This window comes from Desmodus rotundus, chromosome 13, assembly GCF_022682495.2.
Source record: "Desmodus rotundus isolate HL8 chromosome 13, HLdesRot8A.1, whole genome shotgun sequence".
NCBI classification, from domain to species: domain Eukaryota; kingdom Metazoa; phylum Chordata; class Mammalia; order Chiroptera; family Phyllostomidae; genus Desmodus; species Desmodus rotundus.
Genome location: NC_071399.1, coordinates 7,811,049 through 7,835,505, shown reverse-complemented (window position 1 = coordinate 7,835,505; position 24,457 = coordinate 7,811,049). Strand labels below are relative to the sequence as shown.

The 24,457-nt window shown below is 49.4% G+C and overlaps 2 long non-coding RNA genes across 2 annotated transcripts; one reads left to right on the top strand and one right to left on the bottom strand.

Moving 5' to 3' along the window:
* Positions 1-2,518: 2,518 nt before the first annotated feature.
* On the bottom strand, positions 2,519-22,751 carry LOC123479988 (uncharacterized). The gene is made up of 4 exons (XR_006655835.3): positions 22,593-22,751; positions 15,175-15,262; positions 5,095-5,180; positions 2,519-4,877 (listed from the first exon to the last, which is right to left on the bottom strand). It is a non-coding gene; the product is annotated as an uncharacterized lncRNA (long non-coding RNA).
* Positions 12,602-13,730, top strand: LOC123479989 (uncharacterized). Its single transcript, XR_006655836.2, has 2 exons — positions 12,602-12,682; positions 13,232-13,730. It is a non-coding gene; the product is annotated as an uncharacterized lncRNA (long non-coding RNA).
* Positions 22,752-24,457: the final 1,706 nt, after the last annotated feature.

Sequence of the window (24,457 nt, the reverse complement as noted above, 5' to 3'; positions counted from 1 at the left end):
AGCTGACCTGCCCTCACCAGCCTTGCACCCTCCTGGGGCTCAGTCGCCTCCCAGCCTCTGCAGACAGCTGGGCTCCTCAGGCAGGCATCCTCCTCCTGGGCTGGGACTGCTCTTCAAAGACATCGAGCAGGGACAGTTCCATCCTTCCTACACCGGTGACCAGCAGCAGAGTCCAGTGCTGTGTCATCGTAGCTGTGTGAACTTGGGCACAAAGCTGACACATCACTGAGCCTCAGTTTCCTCATCTATAAAATGAACGTGTTTACCCCGGAGGCTTGTGCAAGGGCTGAGGAGATAACGCAGCATGCTATCCACCTTCTCGATGTGCCAGCTCCATGTTCTTTGCCATCTCCACCCCTGTACACCCCTCCTGCTGGTGGCGGGGGGAGGGGGGGCCCTGCTGTGCGGTGGGGGGGAAAGGAGGTGGGGGGAGAGTCAGGCAGAGAGCCACCCAGAAAGACTCTTCCTGCCACCCCTCTCCCCACACCCCGTGGGTGGTGGGAAGCTGGAGTAGAGAGAAGAGATGGCTAACCCTGGCATGCACCACAGAAGAATGGCAGTTCAAGGGCAGAAAGTTGCAGTCTCCGAGTTTATGCCTCTTTTGTGCCACAGCACTTTCTGGAACTGGCATTCCCTGAAACACAGAATTGCCCAAAAGAGAGGGATCTCTTCAGAGAGGTTCTTTTCAGAAAGTGTCAACCAAATATCTGTGACCTCCTTGGTCCCTGCCTCCATCAGAGGTGAGAAACCTGAGGATGTCCCTTAAATGCCACAGTGAAGAGGCAGAGCAGGGACCCCCAGCTGCCCCAGGCCCCCGGCCCACTACAGCTGTCTCTGCTGGGGTGCAGCTCTCCCGGGCTGAAAGCACATCTGCAGGGAGGGCTCACCGGGACCCAGGCTCTTCAACGCTGCGTCTGTTTGAGTTTCCATCTCTCTCCAGGGGCAGAGACAACAGAATCTCGCACATAGAAGCCCTCGGGCCCCCAGGCCCACATCCAGATCAGCAGCACCCAGGGCGCAGTGGGTGGGAACACAAAAGGGACTTGGGAACGGGTCACACCGAAAGCGACTGGAGAGTGTTAGCACAACACTTACAGAGACACTTACAGAGAACCCCACATCCGGCCTCTAGCCTCAACTGCAGTAATTACCGCGCACGCAGGGTTTACTGTGGACACGCGCTAGGGCTTACAGGATGATGAGTGGAGGCACTAATTCATGTTTTTTATGCTGCTGTTCTCTCTGCAGTTTTTCCCCCTTAGCCGTCCCAACTTTTGGTTCTTGCCTCGCGGTGGACATTGTGGGAGATAACTTCTTTAGGGGCACAGGACATAGTTTGAGGTCTTTGGAGGGAAAGAGGTGGAAGGTGCCAGAGTGGTAAGAGCCTTGGAGAAGTTCCCTCAAGGTTGACGGTGGAATAGAGATTTGAGAGGATCCTGCATGTAGGAAGAACAAGCACGGTCCCATCTCTGCCCACGCAAGGCCCCTGGGGAAGGGGAAGGAACTCAGAGGACTTGACTGTGAGGGGTAGGGAAGGGGAGAAAACCCCTTTTCCTCTCTCCTCTTACAGCCGGTAACAGCAACCTGTGAATTTACCTGCCAAAAGACAGGTTCACAAGAGAAAAGAGATGCAATCTGAAACTATTTTAAAATTTATGTGTGCCTGGCTTCACAGAAAGAGAAGTAAAAACCCTAAAGAAGTGATTAGACATGGGGGCTTATATACCACTTTTACAGAGGAACATAAATTGTGGAGAGTGACTGAAGTCAGGATTTAGGGCTTCCAGGGACGACAAATGTGGGGCGGGAAGCAGGAAACAATGGAAGACAGGGGTTTTTAGTGAGGTTGCGGCTCATCTCCGTGCGGCCCCTGCACCTCCTGTGAGTTGGGCTGTTCTCTTCATCCTGGAACCAGAGAGGGGGACATCACGCTCTGCTTGTAGGAGGTACGGGGGGCGGGCAGAGAACTCTTCCTGCATGGTGGATTCTCAATTGCCTGCAGCTCAAAACAATCCTTAGGACACAGAGAGATCTGATCAGATCACTGGGGAGAAGTAGGGAGGGGCTGTAGGAGGAGTTTGCCCAGGCAACAGTAAACAGTCTAGGACGGGATTGGCTCAGAAGCTGAACGCCTCCAGAGCGCATGGAATTATGGGTGAGAATTTTTGAAATAAAAGACGGGCTCTCGGACAGGCAGGTGCGGGCTGGCTCTGGCTCTTAGGGGCTCTTCTTCTTGGAAGATGTCTGGATGACTATGCTGCAGCTGCCTGCGTTTCCCAGCGGACAGTGTTTTGGGTGGGAAGGAACTCTGGGCGCAGCCTAGGGTCGGGCTGGCCTGGCAGAGGGTAGCAGGGTTATTCTTTGGGCATTCTAGAGGGGACAGGCTCTGAGGCAGAAGCCTGCCTTTCTTCCAAAATTGCGTAGCTGTTGTATCTTACGTTGTTTTAGTTTGTAATCTAACCCTATAGAAATAAGACAAAACGAAATGTGGGACTGATAGGAGAATTCAGGTATTAAAGAGTTTATTCTTTAACGGATAGGTTTAAGTGATTGAAGTTGTAACTAAGAATTAAAGTCTCTCCTGGATTCCTCTAGGGGAAATTGAATGTATCATCTAGCACCAGCTGTATAGATTTACATGGTCACGTCAGCTGTTCAGGCAAGGTTCTTTGGTGGCAAAGGGGACACTGTTTCCCCAACAGGTGGGGCACAGGACAGTTAAGGTGTCACTCACTACAAGCCCCCAAGCTCACTTGCTCTCAACCATGCAGGGAAGGGAAATTCAGGCTCCATGTTATTAAAAAAAACAAAACAAAAACAAAGAAACTTGAAAAGAAAAGGAAAGGAAAGAAACACCTGTAAGAGAGTCCTTTGTAACAGTTTGGTCACCCGAACAGAAAAAACTCCGATAAACCCCTGGGAGAGCTTAAGTATCTCTCCGCCCGCACTGCCTGGGCAGGGGAGGCTGCAGGTCAACCCTGGAGCAAGATGCCCGCCCCCCCCCCCTCCAGCATCAATGAGGCCCTAATCCTGGAGGAAGGAAGTGGGGTCTGGTTTCCACTGTTGCTATAAAAAATCAGGGCTTTGTTTCTCAGCACTGCCCCTCTGGTGGTTGCAACACCCGGGCTTGCTTCAGCAGGAAGAGCACCTTCTGAAGACAAAGGGCTGTTTCACCAAGGCCCCGTGAGCGCGCACGATGTTCCGCCCTGCTGCCACCGGGTGGCGCTGAAGGAGCCGGGATGGGGAGGCCCTGGCATCTGCTTCAGTCGGGTCCAAACGGGACACTCAGTCACCGATGCAAACCGCACAGGTGACTCTGAGGGAAGTGGGGCCAACCCTCTTCCAAAGCCACTTCTCTTATGTAAAGAAGAAATAAAAGCATATTTAGAAATAAGCTGTTTTTACTTGAAAATGCTATGTGAATTGGTCTATAAAAGAGCATCTGCATAAGAATGTGCAAATACAGCCCCGTGAAAATGCAGCTTCAAGGTGAGCCTTGGGGAGGGCCTGCATGCCTCCCTGGGGTTCCTTGAGGCATGTTGATCTGTGGCTGTGTGACAACCATCTCAAAGCTCACCTGACATTAACATTGCATCAGCTACGTGCCATGGGTTAAATAGTCACTGAGCTCAAGTTCAAGAGTAGAGGACAGAGACCCCACCTCTCCATAGAAGGTGTATCAAAGAGTATGGGGCCGTGGTTTCCAACAGCACAGCTAGGATGCTGGCTTTCCCCGTTCATTCTCTTGCCGCCTTCCTTGTCCCCCTTGTTACTCTTGGCCTCCATCCTTTAAAGTTGGGGCTGAGTGGGGACAGCCACTAGACCTGAGCCCAGAGGGATATGACCTCACATCCACCTTTCTTCTCCCACCCCACCTCTAGGACTACTTCCCCTCAGTGTGGCCAAGCTCGCAGAGGAAAGGAAGGCTGCCGGTAGCTTGAACAATGCCCCTTCTGGGAGGCCGGACAGGAGGGCAGGAAGACTCAGTGCTGGCGTTTCAGGGGGCTCCAAGCAGCCCGGCACTCACATGTGGGGACCAGAGGAATGATGTGAGTGAGCCGGAACTAACGAGTCAGTGTTTCTGAGAGGCCGAGGCCCCGAGGGCCTGCATTACAGGGACAGAGAAGAATTCCGGCCCCTGTTGTTAGTGTGAGAGGCAGATTATTATTACTGGGGTGCATTTCATTTTCTGTTTCTTGGTCTTTTATTGTGCTTCAAAAGTCTTAGAAATCAATATTCGTGAGGCCCAGCCAGACCAGGCCTTTGCCTCTGAGGCCCGTGACAAGGAAGGGAGAGGTGCCAACAAAGGTGGACATCTGTGTATCACATCCTCAACAGAAGCCACTCATTTGCCTCCCCAATGCTGCCAAGCCACTGTGGGGGTTGTGCCCAGCTCGTTCCAGCCTCAGACCGATTTTGAGTGACATGGTACCTCCCACAGCCATTCTGTGAAGAGGAGAGTGCCAGCATGTCGGTGGGTGGCGCCTGCCAATCACAGAGTTCATGAAGGACGCAAACGTACCAAGTGCCGCAGGGTGAGAGAGGCTCCTCGCCAACAAGCACAGGGGCCTTTCCGCCACCCACTTGACCAATGAGGCTCACTTTCCCCGCGGTCTTCTTCCCTTCGCAAGCATGGAACTGATTTCTTTCTCACATTCACACAGACACCCTCCTGCCTCCACCGCAGCAGGGGCTCCGAGTGGCCTTCACCCACGGAGAAGTCATCAAGCACAGTGGATGCGGTGAACATTTGTTGTTGAAGAGTTTCTATCCAAAGGGACAAGAGAGTCCAGGGATATCACTGGAAGTCACTTGGGGTTCAGGAATTCCTCCTTTGAGAATCTCTTTCATCTCCATCAAACTCTGGCCAGATGAGCCTGTGAAAAGTTTGTCGTAGGTGTAGTTCAGGCTGTCAGAGATACCTTAGCTCAGAGGACTGGGAGAGTTTGTGGAATTTTCAGCGGGCCCTGATGGGTGGGTAAGATTTAGCTAATCAAGGAGGAATAAAGGCCCTGGCCACTGTGGCTCCATTGGGTGGAGCATCGTCCCATTAATCAAAAGGTTGGGGGTTTGATTCCTGGTCTGGGCACATACCTGGGTTGTGGGTTCAATCCCCAGTCAGCATGCATATGGAAGGTGACGAATCAATGTTTCTCTCTCACGTTGATATTTCTTTCTCTCTAAAAGTCAATGAACAGATTTTTAAAATTAAAAAAAAGAAGGAAGTGGGCGGCCCAGGGGAAGTTGGGCAGGGGACGGACGAGGAAGGAGACAGTGGGATGAGGGTCCTCTGGCCGTGGGAGAGCACACACTCAAGGGTCCCATTTTTTAGTAGCTTTGGCAAGATGTTACTTATTGATTCTTTTTAGAGAGAGAGAGAGTGAGAGACATTAATCTGTTTTTCCACCTGTCCATGCATCTGTCGGTTGATTCTTGTGTGCCCTGACCAGGGGTCAAACCTGCAACCTTGGCATATTGGGACAACATTCCAACGAACTGAGCTGTGTGAGCTTGGGCCAGTTCCTTCACCTCTCTGTGTCTGCATTCCCTCACCTGTAAAATGGGGATAACAATAGAAACCCCCTCGGAGGTGTGAGGTAAGTAGTAAAGGAGGTAGCCCACAGCGCTTAACACTGTGCCTGGCGCAGAGCAGAGACTTGGTAAACCTTAAATAGCATGTTATCATCCATCTGTGCGCCTGTCTCCTAAGGACCTTCAAGGTGATAGGCATAAATGCAGCCCTACTGTCCACTGTCCCTGCACTTGGCTGGTGGGCCGAGCAGGGCAGTGCTGCCCAGGGGACTGAGAAGCAGCCTCAGGCTCTTCCAGCCACATGGGCGGCCAGGGAAAGGCCAGCTGCAGGGAGCAAGGCGGGCAGGACTTCGGGAACTGTGGGGATCCTGTGCTCCCTGTCATCGCTAGGAGTCTCTGTTACCCCTAGAATTTTGAGATCCCTGACTCCTTCCCCAGCCTGCTGGCTAATTCTCCCGGCCGGCTCAGTGGGCTTTTTTAAATAAAGGAAATGAAACACACATGCTTACAACCCCCCCCCCCCCGCCCCCACCGCCACACACACTCTTAAAATAGTTAACAAATGAAGGATTAAGGATAGAGATCTCCTGGCTTTGCTGGGTTGAAGCCAGCTGCTTAAAGGGCGAGTGGCCGCCAGAGGGCCCTGGTTGTGGGTCTGCAGCCACGGGGACCAGGAGTGCTGGCCACCGGTCTTGGATGCTCTGGCCTTCCCTGTGTGCTCAGGAGACCTGGGCTGGGGGGCCGGCCAGTGGGGGCATGGCCGGGTGGCTGACGCTCCCTTCCGGCCCGGCTGCCCCAGTCACAGCAAGGCCCGCAGCTCCATCTGTGGCTTTATAAGTCCGCAGCCCTCAGCCTCCCCTCCTTCCAGACGCTCGGGCCCGTGTGCGTCCCATGTTTTCTGCTGTACTCACGGGGAGCTCTCTATCCTCTGTGCCTTCTCAGTGAACGACCCGCCTGCCTCTTTCCTCTCCCCACCGGGCCTGGATGGCGCTGGACCGCAGGCTCCTCCCTGGGGTCCCGCCCTGATCACCCCCATTCCTCACCCTCTTAGCTCACGTGACTGCTGCTCACCAACCTTGAGCCACTCAGCCCACACGGAACCCAAGTTCTGCCCCCTCTGCAGCCTTCTCACCTGCACACCTGCCCTCTCTCCCCTCTGCCCACCTGTATCCTTCCCCGATCACACCCACCTGTACCCCTTGTCCCAGCCCCATGTGCTTGGCCCAGCGTCCTCAGGAGCCCAGTGTCCCCTCACCAGGCACACCGGAAACTGTCCCCATGGTTTCACTGTGCATGCACTTCTCCAGGACCTGAGTGCCCTTCCTTGCCTGGCCTTTCCGGTCCACTCTTCCGCTTCCACAACTCTGTTCCGGTAGCAGCATTTATTCCTGCTCTTCATCCTCTTACTACTGGGTTACAGTAGCAAGTTGGGAATTCCCTAGTCACCTGACTGCTCCGTGTTCTAGACTCTATCCCTGAGGCCAAAGCTCACATATTATTATTTTAATGCGACAGCTCACATGTCTTTGGTTTCCAGGGCCAAACAGACCCTGATCAGTCGCTAACTCCCCGATGATGTTCCTTTACTTTCAGAGTATTCGTTGTGTTTCTTAGATTTTATACCGCCCTTGCCTCACTTACTCTATTGCTGTATGAGAAACGTCATTGAGAAAACGTAATTCCTTAAGGATTCACATTGGGTGTGCTGAACCCACAGGGATGCTCCAGCTGTTAGTCTGTCTGTTTCAAGGACATGACTCCTTGTTTATAAAATCGATGTTGTCTAGCTCTTGCACACGGCAAGATGGACACGTGTAGGAGGAGCAGATGGGGATGAGGCAGAAGCCCATTCCACAGTCAGCCCCCAGGTTGGGTGCCCTGCGGTCAGTCCCAAAGTAGCCCCGGCGCATGCAGGCAGGGGCTGTCATCTTCAGACAGACAAGAAAAGCAGCAGGGAGTTTCTGTGACAGAAGGAAGTCCTGCTGGGTGTGAGAACGAGGTGACATCGCTTCCTTAAGACTAATTTTAGTATTCGCTTAAGGATAATATTGTTAATAAACTAAGAAAATAGAATAATGCGTTTCACAACCAAATATAAATTATTAGCGTAGGTAATTGAGAGTTGCTTGGATCAAGATATGATGTATCTGGACCAGGGAGAGAACTGACTGATCTGGGAGAAGAAAATTAAGGCACAGGAAGTGGAAAGAGGAACAGGAAGGACGTAGGAAGTGTCGACTTCTTTAACCTGACACATTTTACCCAAGACAAATCTAACTTGTGCTTCAGGTAACTCTGGGTGTTAAAATGGACTTACATGTTTATTTATAGGCTACCTGTCACTCGTCCTTTGAAACCCCACCTTCTCCTAGGCCTGTGATGTGGCATCACGGAAAACCCTCAGTCAAGGATTGTGCTGGGATGCCCCATGCTGCTAGCCTGGCTTGTGGTGACAATTCTGAAGATCTTGGGTCACTGGACCCCTCAAGCTGCATGACAGCTGTTGGCCATCACCGAGTAGTTGCTGTCCTGTTAGATAGGACAGCTTATCTCCAGCCGGGTCCTGCTGTCTGAGCCAGTCTGGTCCCTCTTTTGTGTAACTGGCCTGCAGGTTGTCTCAGTGGGGTTTTCTTGAGCCCGTAGTTCTTTACCTATTTTTCTCTTGGCACAAATGTCCTTATGTGAATGCTTCATGTAAGTGTGGACTCCGAAAGGGAGCATGGGCTAAGGGGAAAAAAGGTGAAGCTGGGACCTGGTACAATGAAAATGAAATCTCTGACAGGAGGTCCTGTTCCAAGCCGCATGTCTGCTGATTCTATGTATTAGGTTATACACATGTCATCTTGTCTATGCTTTACAACTGTGTTAATATACCTGAACACGAATTTTTGTTGATTTATAACGTTCTTGCTTGCAAACCTAGAGGGCTAGTGTTAGGAGAAGGAATTCCAAATTTGAAAACAAGGATTGTGGTATAGTGTATGCTTTTGAAAAATCCATATTTATGGCCAATAGCTATTGTGCTCTCAAATGTATCTTGGTTTTGTGGACAGGAATAGCACTAGAGTTATACTCGAGTTAAAATTCTCCATGCAATACTTTCTCCTTCCTGAGGTGCTTTATAAGGAGTAGGTGTAATAAAGACATTTCGAAAATCTTAGTTATTCATGGCCTTGCTCCCAAGCCAAGGATCTAAGAGACCCTTCAAATTTCACATCAGCCACTTGGAATATGAATCTCACCTCTCCCTTGCACCTTGGAGAACTGTAGTTTTGCTACCTAGTGCCACTGTAGAGACAGGACTGAGCTCATTGACATACTGCCCAGGGACGGTGGCATTTACCACGGGAGGTGCTGGCAGAGGCCAAGGCAGAAGAATAAATGTGTGTATGGTAGGGATAGTTTCCAATAAGACAGTGGGAGGAATGCTAACAAGATCTCTGTCTTTCATTCATTATTCAGGAGGTCTTTTGTCAAATCTTTTTTATTGCTTCCTGTTGGCTTGAGAGAGGAACAATGGGGGTTTATTAGAACTTGGTGAGCCCTCAGAAATTAGTTCATGAAAAGTCAGCGGGAAAGTATGCAGTGCAATGCACCTGGACCTAAAAACTATGACCCACATGTCCATGAAAGTGATGAAAAGCAAGAGATTGCTCATCCTGAGTTCTCCCAGGACTGTGCACGTGGAATTGTCTTGCACAGGAGTCTCATCACGAGGGTGAGGGCAGTTACTTCAAAACTTGGGATGGTCCCGAACAGAGAGTACCACTCCCACTTGCCTATGGGAAGTGGATTTTCCTCCTGTCCCAGAACCACTGCCTGTCACTGGAGACTGCCTCTGGGTGGCCTGAGAAGGAGGCCAATAAAAACTGTTATTTACTGGGTGCTTTCTCCGCACCAGGCGCTGCTCCAGGCCCTGCACCTGCGTTAGCTCATGGAGTCCTCCCCCTAGCCCTTGGCGGTGGGTCCTGCTTTAATCCACACTCCATACATGAGGAACGCTGAGACATAGGGGGGTTAGACCATTTGTCCAAGGTCATCGTAAGTGGAGGAGCAGGATCCCAAACGGGGCACTGGCTCCAGAGCCTGAAACTCCAATTAGGCTGCATGAATGGCCAGGCATGGCTGAGGCTGTGGACAGAGTGGCCAGCTGCTGGCTGACCTGCAGCTGCAGGAGCGAGGCTAGGTTCGCACAGGGGTGCTGGATGGTCAGTGCAGGGCCTGCTTACCGAACTTGGGCCAGACTTGGGAAGGAACAACATGAACCACTCTCTCTGGTGCTCAGTTTTTCTCTTAGGTGCATTGTCTGCACGCAGCCTTTGTTCATTTTTCTGTCCAGGGTTTCTTGGCCATCTTAAGAATCATTGTCTGCTCCCTCTGCTGCCAGGGCAGGTGTTTTTGTCCACATCGTCTGCTGCTGCATGCCCAGCACATAGGAAGTGCCTGGCGCGTAGTAGGCACTCAGTAAATATTTGCTGAATGAATGAAGGAACAGTAACCCCTTGTCTGTCATTTCCTAGTTCATTGTAGGGTGCCTTAAATCAATCTCATGTTTCCAAGTTTTACATTTTTATGTAGTGAAATGTATTGATCTTTTTCTTCCTAAAAGATAATTTTAAAGTCCTTTACCACCCATTTGTCATATAAATATGTAGCCATTTTTTCTAATTTTCTTATTGTGACCTTTTTTTTTTTATTGCTTTAATTCACCTGTAATTTGTATTATGGCGAAAATAGTGGTCAAATTAATAGTGGCCATAAATAATTTCTTTCCAAATGGGCCTTCAGTATTTTTTCAGCACTGCTGTATCACATAACCACCTTTTCTTCCACTAGTTTGTCCACTGCTGCATGGGTATCATATCTTTAAATTATTGTGTGTATATGTTTAATATAAAATGTATATTTAAATACCATTTAATACATGTCTACCGTCATTAATCCTTTTAAAAATTGGATTGTTGATATTACGAGATGTTCTGACTATAGAATTCAACCTAGAAGTTAATGTGGGAATAATGGACATTTTATAATATTCGTCTGGAAACGTGAATAGGGAGAACTAGTTCTTTTCGAGCAATGTTAATGGGTTTCCCAAGAAGACTGCAAATAGTGGCAGATGCGTTGCTTGCTTTCTGATGGTTGTAGAGCCCAAGTCTGTTGGACTCAAAGGCCCAGCTCTTACCATTCACACAAAATTGCCCCGGAATTGTGGTCTAGACCTAGGAGCGGTTCTACTGGAGGATCCTGGGGAAGTCACCTCATGTTTGGAGAACACGAGTTTCATTCATTTCTCTGCAGTGAATAATAACAAAACTGACTTGAACGCTCAGTGTGGCCCAAACATACTTGATTCTGGCATTACCCGCCCCTGTGCCCCCCTCCCCCCCGGCCCGCCCCCCCACACTTGGCAGCTTCTCAGAATTGGAATGCAACAGTGCAGTGAAGCAGAACTAAAGGTGCTGGTGCTGGGGCTGCGTGGACCCTCATGAATGTACCACACTCGGTCACCAAGCGCGAGCGGCCTGAGAAGTCGGTCATACCTCAAGGTTAACTACGGTTGCACACTGACCTCCCCAGTCCTGTATTCTCCGCTTTAGACCCTGCAATCCCAATGATAAATGCTTACTTCTTGTTATGATGGCTTTTGGTACTTTCACTTTTGAAGCCTTATTTGTTTGTTTTTTAAAATCACAGCCTCTTGCCCTCAGACATGAGCTTGTCCCCACACCGTGCTGGTTGTCCCTGCACTCCCCACACCATGCTGGTTGCTCTCCTTCTTACAAACCGAGGGCACCGAGGCTCAGAGACGGGTGTCTGGCACCAGCACAGGAAGGCAGGAAGCTCACTCAGCTCAGAACCTAGTTGCCAACCTCCATGCTCGTCACAGCTGCATCGTGGTGTAGCCTGGGGAAGCCGTGACCTGACAACGCACCCGGGCAGACATAACGTATGAGTGTGTACGTGTGTGTATACAAGTCCCTTCTCATCAATGCTTATTTTACAGAGAGCAGGGGTTCTGTGGGCATTCTGAGTGGGAAAGCTCTTGGTTGGGAGGGACTGTCCAACACATCATAGGCTGTTAGCCTCCCTGACCCCAGGCATTAAATGCTAATTTGGAATAACCAGAAGTAAGTAAGAAATGCTCCTGTATATGTTCAAAACACCCCCAGGGTGGGGGATGTACTGCCCCTGGTTGGACACTGTGGAGAGTTGATAATAGATGCTGCCCCTTGTTAGGGGGCTGGAGCAAACACTCCCCAACCTCCTGGCAGTCCTCCAAAGCCAGACTCAAGCTTGTGGAGACAGCCTCTGACTGCAAAGCTCCTCTCCTGTGGTTGCTGAGTTGTGCTATACAAGCTTCTAGCAAAACGCTGCTGCCAAGTAGGCACTTCATAAATAGCTGCCAATTAATTGCCACGTCTTGCTTATTATCACACACTCATTGAGATCAGCAATTTCACATCCTCTATGTTGTGGAAAGCCCCAGGCAGACTTAATATCATGCCCTGCCACTGATAAGCATGCAGGAAATATTAATTAATTAACCATTGATGAAAGTGGTGACTACTTTTGTTTAGATGCAAACAACCACAAAGGGCTAAGCAGCCTTGGCTGCTTGCCTCTGTTGCAGTGGGAGAGACGGATTAAATCCAGTCTTACAATTAATTACTTGTCCTTCCATCTCTGGCACCTGAAAGTCTGTGCCTTCAGGTCACTGAGCCGTTGTGTGGGTAGATGAGAGGTTTTCTCAGGCTTTCACCAGAGAACCAGGGTACTTACTTGCAGCAGAGCTAGACTTTTAAGATGTGGAAAACTTGGTAAATATGCCAAAGGGTGAGACAGGAGCCAGGTGGGGTCAGATCAGGCCAAAGAGGGGGCATCAAAGAGACTGGAGGCCAGTAGGGTGGGTGTGCTGCCAACACCTCAGGCAGGGGGTCACCAGGAGGTGGCAGAGGGCTGGGGGTGGGGCTGGGCTTGGTGCGGCATCCCTGCCCGGCCTCCACTCCTCGAAGCCCCAGTTCCACCTGAAAATGCAATCACTATCTTGCTGAGTGCAGGCAAGGTGCAATCCATGAAGGGCAGCCAGGGTCCAAGTGTCCATCATTGAAGGACGTAGGATCCAGGGGTCCTCGCTCCTCGCCCAGAGGTAAGTCATGAGAGTTTTATTTCCCAGAGGGCCACTGAAGTGTTTGGGTAAATGCTATGTCCAGTGATTTCTGCACGGAAGCATGAGAAAGACGTCCCAGGCAGGACCAACGCTTTATAGAGACTTTGTGCCATTCCGACTTTGAAAACACAGAAGTCTACCCTGGTTGCTGGGAACAGTCATGGTTTCCCGGTGTGTTTCTGCTGCACGCCTACTGTGGATGGCCCGGTTTGTTTGCAGATTTGCAGATTGTACTCTCGTTTTGTTCACCTTTTATACAAGAGACAATAACATTTGCCAATGGCTTAGATTTACCGGGTCTGACTCTCCTCAAATATCCGGCAAGATTAAGTCCAGTTTGTTCTTAAAAAAAAGAAAGAAAAACAAGAAAGGCCTGGAGGATTGTGTGTTAAGTACAAGGTTCACCTAAAACACAATCCCCTCCCCTTTGGTTTATTTTCCCCTAAGTCCAAATGGCAATTCTTGTTTAATTAGCCAGGGGTGTTAAATAACAAAAGAAAGTGATGTTTTCTTTCTTCTCTTTCCCAGGTGAGCAGGATTTGAGTCAATAAATTCTGGCTGTTCCTCCTTCCCCAAGCTGGAGTGACAAGGACCCAAGGCAGGATGTCCACCTGGATTTTGATGACTCTGCTAGAGGTGACTTTGGGGGACAAGTTTCAAAGACAAGCCTCATGGCAGTGAACGGCCACACGAACCTTCTTCACAGCTTCCCGGGCACATCAATATGCGAATGTGTGTAGCATGTGAATTCCTCGGAAATGACATGTCAAGGCAAGCTTGTCACTATCGAATAGAATGAGGGCACCCGCCCTAGACGACCGGCCCTCTTCTCTGACCCCTAAAATCAGGGCTCCTCTAGGTGGCTTCCCGGGACTGTCTTCTAGGTGGGTGAGCCCTTCAGGATTGTTCACATGTTGTACTTGTGGAGAAAGGAAAATGCATAATCTTTTAAATTCAGTTTGTATTTCTACACAAATCACAGTTTTTCTAATGATTTTCTTTGAATTAAATAGGCTTTGAGTCTCGGCTCCACAACATATTAATTACGAAATCTTGGGAAATGTTACAAATCTCAAATTCTCCTTTATCATATGGGGGAGTTGGGCAATTTCTACCTCCTTGGGCTACGTCAGCATAAAGGATACTGCGCATGAAGCACCCGGCCGAGGGGCTCAATATCTAGTAGAGTCTCAAAACGGGCAGAAACATTGTCCTTTGCCCCGGCCACAATTCTGACGGAGGCGGTGCTGCTGTCGCAGAGGTAGCCTGGGACATGTGGGAAGGCCAAGAGTGGCATTGTGGGTGGGGACACTCTGGAGAGAACGGTTTTCTGTGGCTTCACAGGTCACTGGCCTCTGCATGGGACACTGGGAGGGTAGCAGGGTGAGGCAACACTGTGCAAACAGCCCGGTCAGGAACCGTGTCGAAGAGAGAAGGTGGTGCCAGGAAAATGACCTCCAGTGGCCCCTGTGGTGGTGCACCACAGTTTTCTAACTTAGGGTTCCCCCCCTTCCCAGGGGTGCCGAGGGAGGGCGTCTGTGAGGCTCAGCTGAACTGGCCACGCTTGCACCTCACGATAGGTGCTTCGTGATGATGGATGACGGATGAACCGGATGCGCGGCACTCCTAGCCTCCTGAGGACCCACGGGCCACTCTCCTAGCCTCCGAGAAGCAGCTGCAGTTTGCAGGGCGCCCAGTTCCCGGTGTCTGTCTGTTTCCCTGAGGAACTGCCTGGAATCCTTCCAGAAGCAGCTCAAGATACTCTTCTGCAGCAGCAGAGGAAAAGTAGGAGAGCTCAAGAGAAGGTTCGGTGCAGCAAAATGGTACACAGAGTGCCTTCTGTGGTGCCATTTAGAACGGTTTCCCTAAGGAACCAAAAGTGACCACCTTTCCTGCCGCACTCAGCAAATGGCGCACGTCCCGTCAGTGAGCGTCCCAACCAGCTTTTACCCTCCCATTCTGTTGGTGGGAGGCCTGACTCCTTTTGAGCCTTGCTTTCAAGACTGTGGTTCAACAGCTCCCTCTTTACCAGCAAAGAGCCTTCATTCATTGTTCTTTCTTAGGCTCATCCAAAACATGGATAAAGCTGTAGCATTAGCTGCAAAAAGACTCTGCTAGAAGACAGGGCTATTGCAACGAGTTACCCTTTAAGTGACTGTCTCAGTTATTTTAAATAATTCCTTAGGGTAGTACATGTGTACCTTAAGGAGCCATTGGACAGGCAGTTGCCAATTTTTGAAAAACAGAAGCTTACTAAAAATAGCCATTTGTAAGACCCCGCAGAGAGCTTGCATGTGGACGATGACCTCTGCAGCCCACCACGGGCAGGCACCACAGGCTCAGCAGAAGTGTATGTGGCCGAACTGAGGAGCGAACCAGGAAGGGCCGGGGCTGGTTCCTGCCGCGGAGCTGGCGAGGGGACCAGCAGAACTCCTTCTGCAAAGCCAGGAGCTTCCTGGGAAGAGACTCACCCGCAGGAAGACGGGGGCTGGGCCAGCTTCCCGTGCTGTGGGTGAGGACTGCTGCTCTAAGCTGCTCCCCTCTCCATCACACACGTGTCTAGAGAGAGAGGAGAGATGGTTAGGAGCAAAAAATGGAAAGTTCTGCTTTATTTATTTATTTATTTACTTAAAAAAATTTGTTTATTGTTATTATATTACAGTTGCCCCAGTTTTTCCCCCTCTGCCCTCCTCCACCCAGTCCCCCACCCCCATCCTATAGTCAGTTCTCACCTTGTCGTCCATGTTTGTGGGACTAGTCCCTTCTCCTTCTTTCCTCCATTATCCCCCTCCCCCCGTCCCCTCTGGCAGCTGTCAGTTGGTTCCATGTTTCCATGCCTCTCTGTTTAATACACTCTGTAAAGGCCCCAGGGTTGAAGCAGGAGTGCTCCGAGATGCTCTCCTGAGGGCACAGGTGACTGTCCTGTCAGTTGGGAACCATGCGCATCCCAGACATCAGTGATGTCACTGGGAGAACAGTCGAGCCTGTGGACCAGCAAGCTGGGCATGGCGCCTGGTGGCACAGGGGCAGCCCCAGTGGGAAGTGCTGAGGCCAGTGGTGTTTTCAGAGAGGCCAGCGGAGACAAGAGAGTTGGGCTGGGTCTGCATTCACAGCAGAAGGACTTGAGTGTCCCCAGACAAGCCTTGCCTCTAGTCCTAATAACCTTGGCCAAAGGATCCACTTTGATTACCTTAAAAAATATTACCTACTGAAAGTTTAATAGCCTGGAGTCTCCAGGTCAGTAGCAATTACTGTAATTGCTCTTAAAAGATTAATTGCTAGACTGTTTTAGTTTTTATGTTATATGGAGAAGGTTCTTTTTCTTTTTTCCTTTACAAACTGTGCAACATGGAAAACCAGCTTCGTAAGGATGCACATTCCAGGAGTTCCCCGGGGGGTCCTACATCCCTGGAGCTGGTGTTGAAGGATCATTAAGAGCAGAGCATCTCTTTGTTCCCTGGCGTGCCTGGTAATTTGCGTTTAAAGACCTAGACTCTAGCAGAGTTAATATTTACAGGGAGGTGATATATTATTTACATGGGCTCCAGACACCAAAACATCTATAAATTCACACGTAGTTAACCTCCTTCTGCTCCTTCCTTTCTCATTAAGCCAATTCAAGACCTGGTCTATTATCACACATAAAGTTCTTTCAGTAATTATACCCACATGCCCTTTAAAAGGAAAATAAAAAGTGAGGGACTTGCCAAATTCTCATTTAGTAGGAGGAAACTTTGCAGACTTCAGATGTGGTTCTGGGTGAGGTGAATGATACAGATGTGAAAGAAAAGTACGTTCTTGCCATTTTGTCCTTTGGAGTCAATACAGGTTGTGGAGGAGGGGATGGATGCTTAGGGGTGAACTCTTCCTCCAGAACGGAATTTAACAAGCTATTCCTAAAGATTCCCCGGGAGGAAAGTGTGTTTGTGCGCATGAGCAGAGCTAATCCAACAGGCACGTCACATAGCTTAACAACATGTGCATAAATTGAATAATTACCCATTACACAAGAATTCTTAAGCAAGAGTTTTCAACAAGTCATAAAATTCTGCACCTCCTGAGTCCCTTTCTGCACCTGCTGCAGCAGCTCAGGGTCCAGGTCCAGGCTGCCTGAGCATCCAGGTGTCTGGGGAGTTTCCAGATTTCACCCCAGGTGTAATCCAGCTCAGGCTGCATGACCAGCTTTCCTCCCAGGGACGGGAGGCTCTCACTTAATCACACAGTGACGAGGAAATGAAAGTGGGTTGGAACTGGGGTCAGAATAGCAAACCAATGTCAAAACTGGAGGAGTCCTCACCCAAACCTGTACACAGATGTTTACAGCATCACTGTTTGTAAGAGCTGAAGCATGTTAACAACTCAGATGGATGCATAAAATGTGCTATCTCCATACCATGAAGAATTATTCAGCAATAAAAACAAACGAAGTGGTGGTATATGCTACAACATGGATGAATACAGATCGCTACTATCAGGGACAAAAGAGGGGCTATCACTACAGATCCTACAAACATGAAAAGAATAACAAAGTCATATTACAAACAAGTTTATGCCAACAAATTCAACAATTCAGATGAAATTGAGCAAACTCCTTGAATAACTTAAAACTGACATGGGATAAAACAGAAAATTTGAATAGCCCTATATATGTATTAAGGAAATTAAATTTGTTATTAAAAATTTCAGAAGAGAAACTATAAGCTCATATTATTTCACTGGTGAATTCTATCAAATAGTTAAGAAAAAAAAATTTTTTTTGAACAGAGAGTCTGAGGAAACATTTAACTCATTTTACGAGATAAGTGTAGCTCTAATTCTAGAGCTCAACAAACATTACAAAAAATCTTAGAGGCCAATATCTCTCATGAACATAAACAAATTCTTGACAAGATATTAATCAAATCAAGCGATATATATAAAAAGGATGAATATCATAACCAGGTATATTTTTGTCTCAGGAATGCAAAGTCGATTTGACATTCATAAATCAATTTGTATAATTTATTATATTTATGGAATAGAAAACAGATACCATATGATTATTTTGATAGATGCAAAAACAGTACTTAGCAAGAATTCAATACTTGTGATAAAAGAAAACCCCCAAACTGTCAGCCAAATAGGGAGAAAAAGGTACTCCATCAGACTGATAACGAGAACCTACAAAAACAGGGAGCTATCATCATACTGGTGGTGAAATAGTGAGCGCTTCTCCCTAAGATCAGGAGCAAAATAAGGACGTCCAGCCTCTTCATTTCTATCCGAGACCCGAGCCCTTGCAATAAGGTAAGAAAAAGAAACAGAAGGCATACAGAGCAGAAAGAGAACTAAAATTATCTGCTTGCAGATGCATAGTGTAATTGTTATTTGAGACACAAAACTACAAATAATCCATGTAAATTCAAGTACAGCCTGTGCAAGCCCTTCGCCGAAGCCTCTGCATTAGAGGCTCAGGCCTCCCAGGCTTCAGAGCTGCTCTGCTTGGAGGGTCTCCCATTGCAGGGTGCTGCATTCGTGTGCGCTCCAGTCTTGGGCATCGCAGAAATGGTAACTTTTGTTCTTTTCCCTGTCTGGAGCAACCTCATGACGACTGCAGGTGGACAGTATCACAATTGAGTTGAGTTGAGCAGGAGTCTGAGAACTGAGTCGAAACCCCCTGCCTTACACTGGAATGATTGGCGATTAGAATCTTAGTTGGTGTGAAACCCATCAGCCCACCAAGCACACCCCTCCCGCCGCCCCCCCCACACCCCCTTGCCTATAACCCACCAGCTCCTATAGGGTCAGAGAGCCATCGGTGACCACAGCTGTATAATTTCTGAATGTCCCCAAAGCATTTTCTGATATTGGTGGTGTCTTCTCCTTCATTATTTGTGATTGGAGGAAATCATCAGCAATATTTTATTAATAAAGCCATCCTTCTGAATCTTATACTAAAAGTATTCATCAAAAACAAAATAAGCACAAGAAATTACAATGTACTCTGAAGTATCTTTCTTTTCGAGTCTGCTGGCTAATTTTTATTCTGAGTGGACGGTTTCACTTTGCTCATCCTGCTGCTGTTGCTGCTGACGGAAGAGCAGCTGAGAACCCATGTGCTCCCGTCCCGACCTTTCCCTCATCTTCTCTGACTACATTCATGCCTGTGGGCTTTTTGGCTCAGTCTCCTCAGTGGCCTGGATCCCATCCTTTGTCCACACCAGTTCTTTTATTGTATCTCTCTCATTTCTGAAATGTTCGCTACTCAAGTGCCTCACCCTTCTTACACCCCAAAGCTCATAACCAACAGCGCTTCCCTCCTGCCCTCTGCCTTCCGGAGGAGCCTGGAGTGTCTTCCCTGAAGACTTGCTTGAGCTGAAGGCAGAGCTGAAAGCTCCAGATGTCTGATTTGTTTTCTTTCCAATGAACCAATCCATTTGCCGCAATGATTTTACATTTTAGTTTCGACATCCAAGCATGGCCAGCACTTTTTAAAGCAGAAGAATTCTTAGTCAGAAACAGTCTTTTCTTCTCTTGCGGACATCACCGGAGGATATCAGTTTTTTAAAGAAAAGGTAAACAACAATCTAGTAAGGAAGGGAGTCCTACTTACAGATTTCACCCACCTCGATTTTCTGCTCTATTTGGAGGGCTCGCTTGTTCACCCCTTCCTTTGATTATAGGGAAATGCCAATTAACCAATGAGGTACATATTCCCCAAGTCTTTATCTAAAATCTAAAAGGCGTGTAATTTCATTCTAGTCCTGAGGCATTTTGATGGCTACATAGGTTAATGGATCTTCTTATTGAATTATTGAGCAAAAGCCTTAAAGAAAAACATCAAAGCGTCCTTCATCTTAGTTTCCCCAGTCACGGGACAGGCCAACCTCACAGCCGGTGCTTCCTTCTTAGGATTCTAACACCTCGTGGTTACTCATACCGTGCTCATCACAACTGCGGCCTGGGGGCCTCCCGCTGCCCTCCAGCCTGGTGTCCCTGAGCCTGAGCCGCACCAAGAACCGTCCTTTTCCTGCTCCTAACCAGAAGGCCATTTGTTTTCTGGTTTTGGACAGTGCTGGTGCTCTGTTGAGACTCCAGAATTGGGCCAAGGCTTTGGTTTACAAACAAACAGGGTAAATGTTTCCTGAATCTCCTATAATCTTCCACACTGTCTAAAATCACGTAACTTTATTGTACTCCCACCTGGTTTCTGACAGTTTCGTGGGTTAATGGATCTTCCAACTGAACGGAATCCTGAAACCTTGCGTACTCGGTAGGAGCTCCATTTCAGAGATGTTAGATAAAGCAAAAATCTGACAACTGTCCAGCGAAGTGGGCCTGTGCAGACCCCCAGCCTGGAAGCTTCAGTTTCCAGTCCTGCTTTTCCTTGGTTATGTCCTAGGCTGGCGAACAGAGGCTAGAGTGGGTTGGGGATTGAAGTGGCTTGAATTACTGAGGTTGGGAGTTAATTTCTGAATACATGTATAATTAATTAATGAGACCTAATATCTGTGTTTGTTCCTGAAAGGTTGTGTGTGAATTCAATTTTGGCCGTTGCATAATTTTCTCACTTACTCACACTATACATTTTAGGGTGCTTTACTTCAGCACCTAATTATTTCTAAAAGGTAGTTACTGCCGATGTTTCTCTATTTTTCTGTTCAGAGAGTTCTGATAAGTAGCTATTATCCTCTTCATAATGCTTACAAGTGCCTTGGAAACTCCACTTCTAATAAGACAATGATTTTAGAAGCCCCTAATTTACTTCTTTTAAACAAAATCTCTCATGTTGGACTTTCTTCAGGCAGAGCGTACTTGTGCTGAGCCACGTGGCGAGTCTCGCTGCAGTACCGGCTGGTGCACGGAGGGCTACCTCGGAGCTTGGCCTCTGCTCTGGTCGTCTATCGCTTGATGGCTTCAAACAACTATACATTGGTGCCTCTCCTGTCTCAGTGGCTCAGCAGGGCTCACTATGGGATTCTGCCTGTGGGGTCTTTCCTGCCACTGCAATTGATGTTGGCTGCAGTCACCTGAAGGCACTTACTTGACTGGACACGAGAGGCTTCTTCATCACTTGTCCTTGCGGAGGACAAGATGACGGGAAGAGCCCGGGGCTGGCTGGGTGCTTCTCTGTCCCCAGCGACTCTCTCCATGGTGAGCGTGGGCTTCCTCACAGCATAGCCATCTTGGGGCAGCACTTCCTTCTGGCAATGGCCTCCCCAAAGCGAGCCATCTAAAAGAGCATGGAAGATGCTGCAAGGGTTCTTCTGACTTGGAACTCACTCAAGGCCGCTTAGGATACAAGTGAGGGCTTGGCCTCAGGTAGGTGCACCGACAGCTCACCCAGAGCAAGGGGAGGGGAGGACAAAGCTTTTGGGAAGGTGCGCAGATGTGGGGTGGTGCTTATCGGACTGCTGATTATCCTCATAGGACCCTCACAACAGTTTGGGGAGTCTGGGAAGGGGGCTGCAGCAGGTCTTCAAATAACATGAATGACATCATTTTGTTACAACTTAGATAGAAAACCAATACATCACCATGGGGGACCACTGTCTGTGTGGCATTGGAACAATCTCCCCATGTGTGTGGGTTTTCTCCGAGGACTCTGGTCTCCTCCCACATCCCACTCACGTGCACCTGAGGTGAATGTGCGTGTCTACACGGTCCCAATCTGAGTGTCTGTGTGGGTGTGCATGGCTCTTCGATGGAAAGGTGTCGTCCTGTCTGAGGTGCGTCCTGCACGCGACCCCAAGCTGCTGGGAGAGGCTCCGATGGCCGCGACCCTGAACTGGAATGAGCGGGCTGAAGAGAAGGCTCTTAACTTTTTTTTATTCATCATTTTACAATGTATGTATAGCTCACGTTTATTTTGATGTTTAATATTAGAAGTGCTTGAAGATGTGAACTGAGGACTCACTGCCTTTGTGAAATAGTCATTCAAGGAGGGAGAGTGACTGTGAGGACAGGAGGCTGGGTCCCCGGCAGCACGGGGCGGCGGGAGGCTCCCGGCCAGAGCTCCAGAGTGGGACCAGCAGCACAAAGCTTCTTCAGTCTTTCGGCTGTGTGGACGCTGGAGTGTGGGAGGAGGAGAGGGTGTGACCAGGGGGCGGGCGGCCAGGTCAGTTCAAAGAAAGGAAGAGAAGGGAAGAGGAGCTGGGGACCCACAAGGAACAGCCCCCAAGGGGCTGCAGGGTCTCAGCTAGTGAAGGAGGAAGGATGAGTCAGGAATGGGTAAAGGCAACAAACTGGGGGGGTCAGATAAGGCCTCAGGGCCACTGAAGGGTTCCCCTCCTAGGTCATGGAGTAGAAGCAGGTCCAACCTTAGAGCCCGTCTGCAGGTGAGGGAGCGGGCATGGGGCCCCTGCACCCTGGTGGCCGTAGGCCTGGACGGTTAGGAGAAGTGGGGGGTGGGAGTGGGGGTGGAGGTGGGGGGAAACCACTGGTCTACCCTCCACCTTCTTGGGGTGTGGATTTGGGGTCCGGGTCACCTACAGTCCTCTCTTCTGCCAGTGGAACACTTTCCTTGCCAACCCCCAGCACCCCGGTTCAGCCTTGAGGTTTTTTTAATCAAGAAGATTTGGTCCTGGAAGGCTATCCCCAGCCCCCAGTTGGTGTTGGGGGCCCTGGCATGGTAAATTTCTCCTGTCCTTCTGTAGTTATCACGCTGTTATTATTGTGTGTTCCCTTCTCAGTGGCGCCTACATGGCCATGAGGCCAAGCGTCTATTTCTAGTGCTCACAATTGCATCCACTGCACTTAACACAATTTCTAGCACTCACGGTCTCAGTAGAAGGCATTGCACAGAGGATGAGACCCCCTCACTTCCACCACAATGACCCCCCACCCCTCCTTCTTTTCCCAGAGGAGGAATGGAGGCCAACCCACTCAGGCTGCATAGATAGTAACTCACAGGCTTGTACCCAGGCCTCTGGCTTCCTGTTTCTCGCCATCATTGCTCTCTGGTCCTGTGGGTGAGGATTCCAACCGCTGGCCCTGGAAACTCAGAGAGCAGGCTTGTACCCAGGGTTTGTTTTCCGCTTTGCTGCTGTGCTGCTGTGGACCGAGTTTCAGGCCCAGACAGCGCTCATGCAGGTCACCACCAGTGTCCGATGTGCACTCTGACCCTCAGCGACAGAGGGCAAAGAGCATGAACTCCTGCCTCTGGATTCGACCCTAGGGGAAGTGACACAAGGTGGGGTCTAAGCAGTTTCGGGAGCGGGCCCTCAGCTAGGTGTCTCAGCCTCCCCCAGTTGTGTGACTTTATTGCTGCTGGGCACGTGCCTGCAGGGGTTAACAATGAGAACCTTTTACAGTCTAAAGATAAAAGTCAACAAACACACAATGTGGATCATCCAGCTACAATATCTCGCACACAACTGAATCTCTTTCGGAACCCCAGAGCTGGCAACAAAACACTGAGGCCCCGTCCCCTCTGCTCCCAAGTGCTGGTCTCAGTGGCAGGGTGCTTGCTGCTGGTGGTCCGCAGAGCCGCCATCCACCACCAGCCCCGGGTTAGGCCTCTCTCTGCGTTGACTTCCTGCAGGCTCGGGTCGCTGAGTGGTTCCCGCTCAGACAGAGAGCCCCGTTTTCCCCTCGCAGTGAGAGCACGTGAAACCCATCATCCAGAAAGAACTCATTTACAAAAACATGAGGAACAGCCACCAAGAATACCAGAACTATACTGAAATTAATTAAAAATCTGAGACTGCCCTTCAGGTGTGGCTCCGGGTTCCTCTTTTCAGGTCTGCTTAGAACAGCTTCTGTGTTTTCTCCCTGGGCCCTGTGGCTAACGAGTTCTTGTACAGAAAGAACAAAGCTCTACTGTAATTAAGTCAAAGGAATATTATGCTCTCACTGATGTGTAAAAATTCAGAAAAAGCTCTGGTACCAACAGTAGTTGGAGGTCCCTCTATGGGTTATTGAGGATGGTTCCCCTTGGTGGCAGTGTGGTCAGGGTCAAGCTTCCTGTTCTGCATAGTTTCCTGATGGGGTCTCGAGAGGTCTGGCTGCTTCTCAGCCTGTCACGGTGTTATAAAGGGTGGGGGGAGCTCAAAAGAAAAGGAGGAGGAAGACGTAGAGGAGGAGGAGGAAAAAGAAGAGGAAGAAGATTATTTTGTGGAGCAAGGGGAAATCCACTTGGAGTCACGTGGCTTTGATCCCTCTGCTGATCCTCACTGTGCTCAGGGGGTGCTCTCTTCCAGGCTCCCCGAAAGAAAAAGTCTAGCCGGAGCCCCAACTCAAGTTCCTTTCCTTGGTGTCTCTTGGTACAAAGGAGGTGAGCTGGCATGTTCAAAGGGCATTGACAGAGAAAGGCGAACACGAGAAAGCTAGGAAAATATCAGTGGTACACGAGAGTTGGACTTCCAAAGTCCGATTTCTGATCCCTCCCAGGCCAGTGCGGCTCCTTGGGCACCAGGGCTGTCCTCGAGTGATGGGTCCCTCATAATCCAGGTCACCCTGGAGCTGGTCTCCCCTTGGCAGTGAGGAAAGCCCCCTCCCCAGCTGCTCTGCTGCTGAGTCCAAGTGTTCCAGGTGAGGGGTTCACCACATAGGCCCTGAGAATTGACACCATCAACAGTTCACCTCTTGGTGGGACTGCCAACCCCAGCTCCTGGAAAATGACTTTCCAGGTCTGCAGGCCCACTCATGTAACCATAGCTGAAATACATAAAAAGTGATCTTCGTATAATCGTATACACACATGGTATCCTCAGATACTAGGCCTTGCACTGCCGAGGGGCTCAATAAATGTGAGTTGAGTGAATGAATGAAAGA